The following is a 10,642-nucleotide window of genomic DNA, read 5'->3' as shown; positions in this document are numbered from 1 at the left end:
ATGCTGCTGGGCCTGCTGTGTTCATCCAGCTCTACACCTTGTTAACTTATAAGAAGTCATCTTTCTTACACTTTATTAAGGTACTGCATTTCAGTTTTCAACTTAGATCAACATTCTTCGGTAACAGTTGTTGCAGCATAATGGGGCACAATCCTAAAATTAAAACTTATTCATATATGAATGAAATAATAAAATACATTTTCATACAAAGGGCAGGAGAAATTAATGCTCCTCAGAATTTATTTAGGTTGGGGCAATTGAAATTTTCTAGGTGAAGATTGACAGATTTTTTTCAGTGAAGTTATTAATGGATATGAATCAAACAGGTCAGTGGAGGTGAGGTAGAAATCAAATGTGATCTAATTAAATGGTGTAACAGGCTCAAGGGCTTAGTGGATTTGCTTCTGCTTCCTAGATCTCTAAATTAGATCAATATTGATAACAGAATTAGGTATAATGCATTACTAATCTTAACATGAGAAAGCATTACTGTAAAATTGATGTTACTATGATTCATAAATGCAAGAATGTGAGAAATACAAGTCTCAGATTTTAAAAAGTTAAAATAAAATGCCTGGTATGGCCTAGAAAGCACATCTTTGGGGTCTCCAATCAGAGAGGCAAAGTTTGAACCTTAAACTACAGTTATGGTCCAACTTATGAGATGGAACATTTTATTACACTTCAGGAGGAACAAAAATGCCAATGGGACCATTATAAATTTACAAAAATCAAATCATATCTCCTGAGAACCAAATGAAACACTGAAAGTTGTGGAAGCTATTTGATTTTTAGGATATTGTTTTGCAACTTTTAAATTGAGTATTGACATCTTTCGATCCTGTAGGTTAGTACTCTAAAAATAATTCTCATAGTTGAATAGTTTACAGATTATCTGGCTGGGCTTGTGCTTTAAAAAGTCCCTTCAAAACAACATTGGAGCATCCATAATAAATAGACTATGTATCGCATTTCCATAAATTACACTTTTTCTCATCTACGAGGTTGACCAACTTCTTTGTTGTTCCATCACTTGTAACTTGTTAGTTCAGCATTATTTGTGAGGAACATCGCTCAGATTTTTGTCAGCTGGAAAAAGTTTCTGTTTCACTACAAACTAACCCAAATGATTCTAGGGATTGAGAACAAAAAATGCTGGAGGTCACAGCGGGTCAGGCAGCATCCATAGAGCGAGAACAAGCTAATGTTTAGAGCCTGGATGACTCTCCTTCAGAGCATAAACAAGAACTGAACAACCATTTCAAAAATAACGCAGTGTGGAGCTGGAGGAACACAGCAGGCCGGGCAGCATCAGAGGAGCAGGAAAGTCGACGTTTCGGGTCGGGACCCTTCTTCAGAAATGGGCAACCTTTCCGGAGGGAGGAGAATAACTTCTTCAAGATGGGCTTCCCTGGAAGAGGCATTGCAGTGGGGTTATAACTCACTCAGAGATAGTAAGAACTATCGATGCTGGAGTCAGAGATAACACAGTGTGGAGCTGGAGGAACACATCAGGCCAGGCAGTATCGGAGGAGCAGGAAAGTTGATGTTTCGGGTTGGGTCGTTCCTGACCCGAAATGTCAACTTTCCGACTCCTCTGATGCTGCCTGGCCTGCTGTGTCCCTCCAGCTCCACACTGTGTTGTCTCTGACTCCAGCATCGGTAGTTCTTATATCTCTGAACCATTTCAAAAATGTCTCCTGTAACATTACTGTAACATTTCTTAAGATCCAATCACTTAAATGATATAAAGGACATGGTTTGTTCAAATAGCTATGAAATACACAGAATAAGTAAACAATGGATTAGTGTTAAAAGCACATAGCCTATTTTTAGAGATAAAAGCCTTGCAAAATATATCAACAGATTTTTGAGAGATGGGGATTGATGTTATTTAGTGCGAAAGAAGCAACTGACGCGAAAGGAAGTGATGAACAAGATGAACAATCTTCTTGATTCAGAGGCCTGTGACATAAGAACATAAGAACTAGGAGCAGGAGTAGGCCATCCGGACCATCAAGCCTGCCCCACCATTTAATAAGATCATGGCTGATCTTTGAGACTCAGCTCCACTTACCCACACACTCACCATAACCCTTAATTCCTTTACTGTTCAAAAATTTATCTAGCCTTGCCTTAAACATTTAGCGAGGTAGCTTCAACCACTTCACTGGGCAGGGAATTCCACAGATTCACAACCCTTTGGGTGAAGAAGTTCCTCCTGACCTCAGTCCTACATCTGCTTCCCTTTATTTTGAGGCAATGCCCTCTAGTCCTAGTTTCACCTGCTAGCGGAAATAACCTCACTGCCTCCACTTTATCTATTCCCTTCATAATCTTATATGTTTCTATAAGATCTCCCCTCATTCTTCTGAATTCCAATGAGTATAAGCCCAGTCTACTCAGTCTCTCCTCAAAATTCAACCCTCTCAACTCTGGAATCAACCGAGTGAATCTCCTCTGCACCCCCTCCAGTGCTAGTATATCTCTTCTCAAGTAAGGAGACCAAAACTGCACACAGTACTCCAGGTGTGGCCTCACCAGGACTCTATACAGCTGCAGCATAGCCTCCCTGTTTTTAAACTCCATCCCTCTGGCAATGGCAGACAAAATTCCATTTTCCTTTTTAATTACCTGCTGCACCTGCAATCCTACTTTCAGCGATTCATGCACAAGGACGCCCAAGTCCCTCTGCACAGCAGCGTGCTGCAATTTTTTACCATTTAAAACATAGTCCATTTTGCTGTTATTCCGACCAAAATGGATGACCTCACACTTATCAACATTGTACTCCATCTGCCAGACCTTTGCCCACTCACTTAGACTATCTATATCCCTCTGCAGACTTTCGGTGTCTTCTGCACACTTTGCTCTACCACTCACCTTAGTGTCATCTGCAAATTTTGACACACCACACTTAGTTCCCAACTCCAAATCATCTATGTAAATTGTAAACAATTGAGGTCCCAACACTGATCCCTGAGGCACACCACTAGCCACTGACCGCCAACCAGAAAAACATCCATTTACCCCTACTCTTTGCTTTCTACTGGTCAACCAATCCTCTATCCATGCCAATACATTACCTGTAATACTGTGCAACTTTATCTTATGTAGCAGCCTTTGGTGTGGCACCTTGTGAAATGCCTTCTGGAAATCCAGGTGCACCATATCCACAGGTTCCCCATTGTCCACCATGCAAGTAATGTCCTCAAAGAATTCCACCAAATTAGTTAAACATGACCTACCCTTCATGAACCCATGCTGGGTGTTCCCAATGGGACATTTTATATCCAGATGTCTTGCTATTTCTTCCTTAATGATAGATTCAAGCATTTTCCCCACTACCGAAGTTAAGCTAACTCGCCTATAGTTAGTTACCTGCTTTTTGTCTACTCCTTTTTTAAACAGTGGCATCACATTGGCTGTTTTCCAATCTGCGGGAACCACCCCAGAGTCCAGTGAATTTTGGTAAATAATTACTAGTGCATTTGCTATTTCCCGCATCACCTCTTTTAGTACCCTGGGATGCATTTCATCAGGGCCAGGAGACTGTCTACCTTTAGCCCCATTAGCTTGCCCAGCACTGCCTCCTTAGTGACAATGATAGTTTCTAGGTCCTCACCTGCTGTAACCTTCTTGCTATTAGTTTTCGGCATGTTATTTGTGTCTTCCACTGTGAAGATCGACACGAAATAACTGTTTAGTGTCTCGGCTATTTCCTCATTCCCAGTTATTAAATTGGCCTTCTCATCCTCTAAAGGACCAATGTTTACCTTCGCCACTCTTTTACGATTTACATGTTTATAGAAACTTTTGCTGCCTGTTTTTATATTCTGAGCTAGTTTACTCTCATAATCTATCTTACTTTTCTTTATAACTTTTTTTGTGGCTTTCTGTTGGCCTTTAAAGATTTCCCAGTCTACTAGTTTCCCACTACTCTTTGCTTTTTTGTATGTGTTTTTTTTTCAATCTGATACTTTCCTTTATTTCCTTAGACATCCATGGCTGGCTCTCTCTTTTCCTACAGTTCTTCCTTATCACTGGAATATACTTCTGGTATATGCTGAGCACTGTAAAAAATCATTTTGAAAGTCCTCCACTGTTCCTCAATTGACCCACCATAAAGTTTTTGCTCCCGTTCTGCCTTAGCTAACTCCTCCCTCATTCCTTCATAGTCTCCTTTGTTTAAGCATAGGGCATAGGTACTGGATTTAACCTTCTCACGCTCCATCTGTATTTTAAATTCGACCATACTGTGATCGCTCCTCCCAAGAGGATCCCTAACTGTGCGATCATTAATTATTCCTGTCTCATTACACAGGGCTAGATCTAGGATAGCTTGCTCCCTCGTAGGTTCCATTACATATTGTTCAAGGAAATTATCGCGGATGCATTCTATGAACCCCTCCTTAAGGCTGCCATGACCGACCTGGTTTGACCAATCGATACGTAGATTAAAATCCCCCATGATAATTGCTGTACCATTTTTACGTGCATTAGCTATTTCTATGTTTATTGCCCGCCCCACCACGATGTCGTTATTTGGTGGCCTATAGACCACACCTATCAGTGACTTCTTCTCCCTGCTATTCCTAATTTCCACCCAAATGGGTTCAACGTTTTGTTCAGTAGAACCTATATCATCTCTCACTACTCCCCTGATATCATCCTTAAAAATCAGAGCAACACCACCTCCCTTACCTTCCTGTCTGTCCTTCTGACCAGTTTGATACCCCTGGATATTTAACTCCCAGTCATGACCATCCTGTAACCATGTCTCTGTAATGGCCACTAAATCATACCCATTTTTCATGATTTGCGCCGTCAACTCATCCACCTTGTTTCAAATGCTCCGAGCATTCAGATAAAGTGCCCTTATGCCAGTTTTTGCACCTTCTTTTTGGGTCCTATTACCTCCATTACTAACAACTCTTGAGTTCTCCTTCCCTTTAACTTTTTTCCTAATTTTCAATGGAGTTGAAGCTTCCTCGTCACCTGATAACCTGCTGCTTTGCCTTACATTAATTGTTATTCTCCCTCTATGCTCACTTCTCCCTTCCCCCCCTACTTACTAGTTTAAAGTCCTATTAACCACCCTATTTACCCTTTTTGCCAGAACACTGGACCCAGCCCTGTTCAGGTGGAGTCCATCCCAGCGGTATAAATCCCTCCTGTCCCAGAACTGATGCCAGTGCCCCATGAAAAGGAAACCCTCTTTCCTACACACTCTTTTAGCCACGTGTTTACTTCCCTGATCTTTGCCTCCCTATGCCAATTTGCATGTGGCTTGGGCAGCAATCCAGAGATTATGACCATTGAAGACCTGTTTTTTAATTTTGTTCCTAGCTTTTCATAATCCCGAAACAGGTCTTTTTTCATAGTACTGCCTATGTTGTTGGTACCTACGTGGACCACAACAACTGGATCCTCCCCCTCCCTTTCTAGCATCCTCTCAAGCCGGTCAGAGATGTCTCGCACCCTGGCACCAGGCAGGCAAAACACCATGTGGGATTCCCTATCCTGCTGGCAAAGGATACTGTCTATCCCCCTGATGATGGAATCCCCTACAACTACAATCTGTCTTTTTGCTCCCCCCTCTTGAACGGCCTCCTGGACCATGGTGCCATGGTCAGTTGACTCATCCTTCCTGCAGCCCTGTTCCTCATCCACGCAGGGAGCAAGTGCCTCATATCTGTGGGACAATGTCAAGGGCTGCAGCTCCTGTGTTCCTGTCTGCAGGGTCCCTCTACCTGCTTCACTTGCAGTCACACACTGCTGTCCCTGCCCGCCGATCGAATTAACATTAGTTAATCTACCAGGTATTTCTCCCCCTCCTGGATCTGCCACAGTGTTTGGAGTTCAGATTCCAGCTCATCAATTTTGAGCCGGAGCTCCTCAAGCAACCAACCTTGCTGCAGATGTGGTCACTGCCGTTCTCAATGGTTTCAGCTAGCTCCCACATCATAATAGCTACAACACATCACCTGGCCTGCCATCTCTACTTAGTTAATTATTTAAAATGAATTAGTTTTTTTTTTAGTTTCGCAGCGTTCGCTGCAGCAGGATGTTTACTCCGTTATATACTCAAACAGACTCTGGCTTTGCCGGAGACTTTTATAATCGAAAAACTTACCTTCCCACGCTGCCCTCTCACTTTCTCCTGGACTCCTGCCACTGAAACAATTCCATCAAATGTTGCATACATTTAAAGGGGACAGATAGGTGTTAAAAGAAAAAGTTGCATGAAACATTGTAACTAGTTAGGCATATAATACAATAAAATGTTTTTTCAAAATGCAAATGGCAGGGTTAATCGAACTATAGGCCAGGATTTTTTAGATGGCAACATTTTCTAGATTACCACCCAAAAAGTCCTTGGAGAATATATCACCACTGGTACTGGCTACCCTGCAGCCATTTAACATTAAACTGGAAGCTCTGTCAGTGATAGATTGGTCAGCAGTTCTCTTGTTTGAGCAGTGCCGGAAATTATAATAGATAGGGCTGGGACCAGAAGTCCTCGAGTCCAGGATTGCATAACGGTGGGTATCTCGGAGCACAAAGGGGAGGTGAGGCCCATGGGGCATGCAGAATGGGTGGATTATTGTTGGTGGAGTCAGATGGCTGGGGCTTAGGGGAGAGATCACCCATTGAGGACAGACCTTTTGGGTGGGAGCAGCTGAAGGGGGTGGTGACTTTGAAAGGAGGCCAGTGGTGAAGCCCTAACCCCCCCCAACCCCACCAAACACACTAACCACATCAAAGACAAGTAACTATTGCCTCAAAATCAAAATGTGAGTGTACATTACATGCACCCCCCTCCACATCAAGTGATTTGGAATTTTGAAACCTCGCCAAGTATTATAATGGGATAACCTGTAATAGCAGCCCTTGACGAAATTAAGCAATTAACTCTGTTGAAACTACAGAAACAAATGGCATATTTTTGCCTAACTTAACCAAATGGTCTGTCAATCAAAACTGTCCAGCAACTGACTGACATAACAGGCTAGTGTTTGCTTGTTATCAAAGTGCTGGGAGTTCAAGAAACTTGAGACCAAGACATTTAAATGCATCTTATTTACCTTTCACAATCGTCTATGTCTCCTCCATTTAATGATTTCCAAACTGCGGATGAAGATAAGGTCTCTTTAAACTCAGCACTACTTTCAAAAGACTCTGATAAATTTAAGTGATTTTCCTGTTTGATTTAAGTCTTGTCTGCTTCCTCCTCCCGATGAAATTGGTATTGGATTTGTCCAGATTGGTCAAAATTTGGTCATAAGGCTCTGCAAGTTCATAAGGATTTCTCCCAGGTTTGGCCACACTTTTTTGTTCCTTTTTGATCAGGTATGTAGCATTCCTTACGAAGGAACAAATGCAGCATCTTGAAATATTCTTCTGAAGCACAAAGCAATAATTCAATTAAAATGCATTGTTATGAGTTTCAAAAGCAAATTGGGTGGGGGGGGTGGTGGTTGTAGAGTCTTTACATGTGCAAGGAAAGGTAAGTCAAAAAGGATAAAAAGCTCAAATAATTTGGGCATTAAACAACCAAGGAATACCAATTACTAAATGTCTTTGGTTTAAAGATGGAGTCCAAATGTCCAAAGATGGAGTTAGCAGTCTGGAAGGAAATTGCAGGGTGATTGAATGTTTAGCCAGCAGTTCAGGAATAGTAGACAGTTTCTCCTCTTTTTAAAATTTCTTCATTGGTCATCTGAGGAATGTTGTTCCAGAACTGGCTCCACCCCCTAGTCAAACTTTTACAGTACAAATAAACCACTGGCATCTACCCAACAAAATGGAAAATTGTCCAGGTATCTCTTGTCCGCAAAAAGCGTGACAAATCCAACCCAGCTAATTGCCATTCTAGCAATTTACTTTTGCCATTGACATAATATTAAGTGGCACTTGCAAAGGAATAACCTGCTCACTGACACTCAGCTTGAGTACCACCATGTCCACTCAAATCCTGACATCATTACAGCCTTGGTTCAATCAGATAAAACAACCGAAGCCATTATGTGAGGTTAGAGTGACATCATTGACATCAATATATCATTCAACTAAGTATTGCCTCAAGGAACCCCAGTAAAACTAGTCTCAGTTGGAATTGCAGGGATAACTCTCCACTATTTGGACTTTTACTTAGCACCATTGAAGATGGTTATGGTTGTTGGCAGTTAGTTATCTCAGTCCAAGGAAGTGGCTGCAGAGGTTCCTCAGGGTAGTGTCCTAGGCCCAACAATCTTCAACTGCTTATCTTGATCCTGAGAAGTGGGAATGTTTGATGATTTCACAATATACAGCACCATTTATGACTCCTCATACTGAAGCAGTCTGTGTCTAGATGAAAAAAAGGGGGAGGGGAAGGGGGTTCTGAAATAAATAGGGCGAGAGTGGGAGGCGGATAGAGGAGAGGATAGGTGGAGAGGAAACAAACAGGTCGAAGAGGCGGGGATGGAGCCAGTAAAGGTGAGTGTAGGTAGGGAGTTAGGAAGGGATAGGTCAGTCCAGGGAGGACGGACAGGTCAAGGGGGCGGGATGAGGTTGGTCGGTAGGAGATGGAGGTGCGGCTTGAGGTGGGAGGAGGGGATAGGTGGGAGGAAGAACAGGTTAGGGAGGCAGGGACGAGCTGGACTGGTTTTGGGATGCGGTAGGGGGAGGGGGCCCAAGCTACGCCTGCCTCTTTGTAGGTTACGTGGAACAATCCCTCTTCCATACCTACACCGGCCCTAAACCCCACCTCTTCCTCCGTTACATTGATGACTGTATCAGCGCCGCCTCGTGCTCCCACGAGGAGCTCGAACAGTTCATCCACTTCACTAACACCTTCCACCCCAACCTTAAGTTTACCTGGACCATCTCTAACACCTCTCTCCCCTTCCTGGACCTCTCTGTCTCCATATCGGGCAACCACCTAGAAACCGATATTCATTTCAAGCCCACCGACTCCCACAGCTACCTAGAATACTCCTCCTCCTTCCTGCAAAAATGCTATCCCCTATTCCCAATTCCTTCGCCTCCGCCGCATCTGCTCCCAGGATGAGGCATTCCACTCCCGTACATCTCAGTTGTCCTCGTTTTTCAAGGACCGTAACTTCCCCGCCTCGGTGGTCGAGAACGCCCTCAACCATGTCTCCCACATTTCCCGCAACTCATCCCTCACACCCCGTCCACGCAATAAGAACCAAAAAAGAATCCCCCTCGTCCTCACGTACCACCCCACCAACCTCCGGATCCAACGCATCATCCTCCGACACTTCCGTCATCTGCAATCCGACCCCACCACCAAAGACATCTTTCCCTCCCCACCCTTATCTGCTTTCCGGAGGGACAACTCTCTCCGTGACTCCCTTGTCCGCGCCACACTCCCCTTCAGCTCCACCACACCCGGCACTTTTCCCTGCAACCGCAGGAAGTGCTACACCTGCCCCCATACCTCCTCCCTCACCCCCATCCCAGGCCCCAAGAAGACTTTCCACATCAAGCAGATGTTCACCTGCACATCTGCCAATGTGGTATACTGCATCCGCTGTACCCGGTGTGGCTTCCTCTACATCGGGGAAACCAAGCAGAGGCTCGGGGACCACTTTGCAGAACACCTACGCTCGGTTCGCAATAAACAACTGCACCTCCCAGTCGCGAACCATTTCAACTCCCCCTCCTATTCCTCAGACGACATGTCCATCCTGGGCCTCCTGCAGTGCCACAACGATGCCACCCGAAGGTTGCAGGAACAGCAACTCATATTCCGCTTGGGAACCCTGCAGCCCAATGGAATCAATGTGGATTTCACAAGTTTCAAAATCTCCCCTCCCCCTAGCGCATCCCAAAACCAGTCCAGCTCGTCCCTGCCTCCCTAACCTGTTCTTCCTCCCACCTATCCCCTCCTCCCACCTCAAGCCGCACTTCCATCTCCTACCGACCAACCTCATCCCGCCCCCTTGACCTGTCCGTCCTCCCTGGACTGACCTATCCCCTTCCTGACTCCCTACCTACACTCACCTTTACTGGCTCCATCCCCGCCTCTTCGACCTGTTTGTTTCCTCTCCACCTATCCTGTCCTCTATCCCTCTTCTATCCGCCTCCCACTCTCTCCCTATTTATTTCAGAACCCCCTTCCCCTCCCCCTTTTCTGATGAAGGGTCTAGGCCCGAAACGTCAGCCTCTCTGCTCCTATGATGCTGCTTGGCCTGCTGTGTTCATCCAGCCCTGCACCTTGTTGTCTCGGATTCTCCAGCATCTGCAGTTCCTACTATCTCTGTGTCCAGATGAAGTCCGCTTGGGCTGACAAGTGCCAAGTAACATTAATGCTCCATAAAAGTGCCAAGCAATGACTATTTAACAGTCCACTAAACCCATCTGTTATATTAGGCAAAAAAAACTTTGAGATTTAAAAGGGTTGGATTTTAAATGTATAGTTAGCATGAACTTTAGGTTTCAACTCCCCCCTCCACCGACAAATTGGCATAGAACCTGGCTTTGAAAATGCAAAATCCACTGAGCATCACCTGCTGTTAGTCAGCTCCAGAATTATTTTGCCTTAACCTAAAGGGACCTGCATTTCTAACATTGCCATGCATCTATGATGGAGTTCTTCCCAGACAAGTGGGAAGAACTCCATCATAGATGC

This window comes from Rhincodon typus, chromosome 8 (assembly GCF_021869965.1).
Source record: "Rhincodon typus isolate 14 chromosome 8, sRhiTyp1.1, whole genome shotgun sequence".
Lineage (NCBI taxonomy): Eukaryota > Metazoa > Chordata > Chondrichthyes > Orectolobiformes > Rhincodontidae > Rhincodon > Rhincodon typus.
This window is presented reverse-complemented; position numbering follows the sequence as displayed.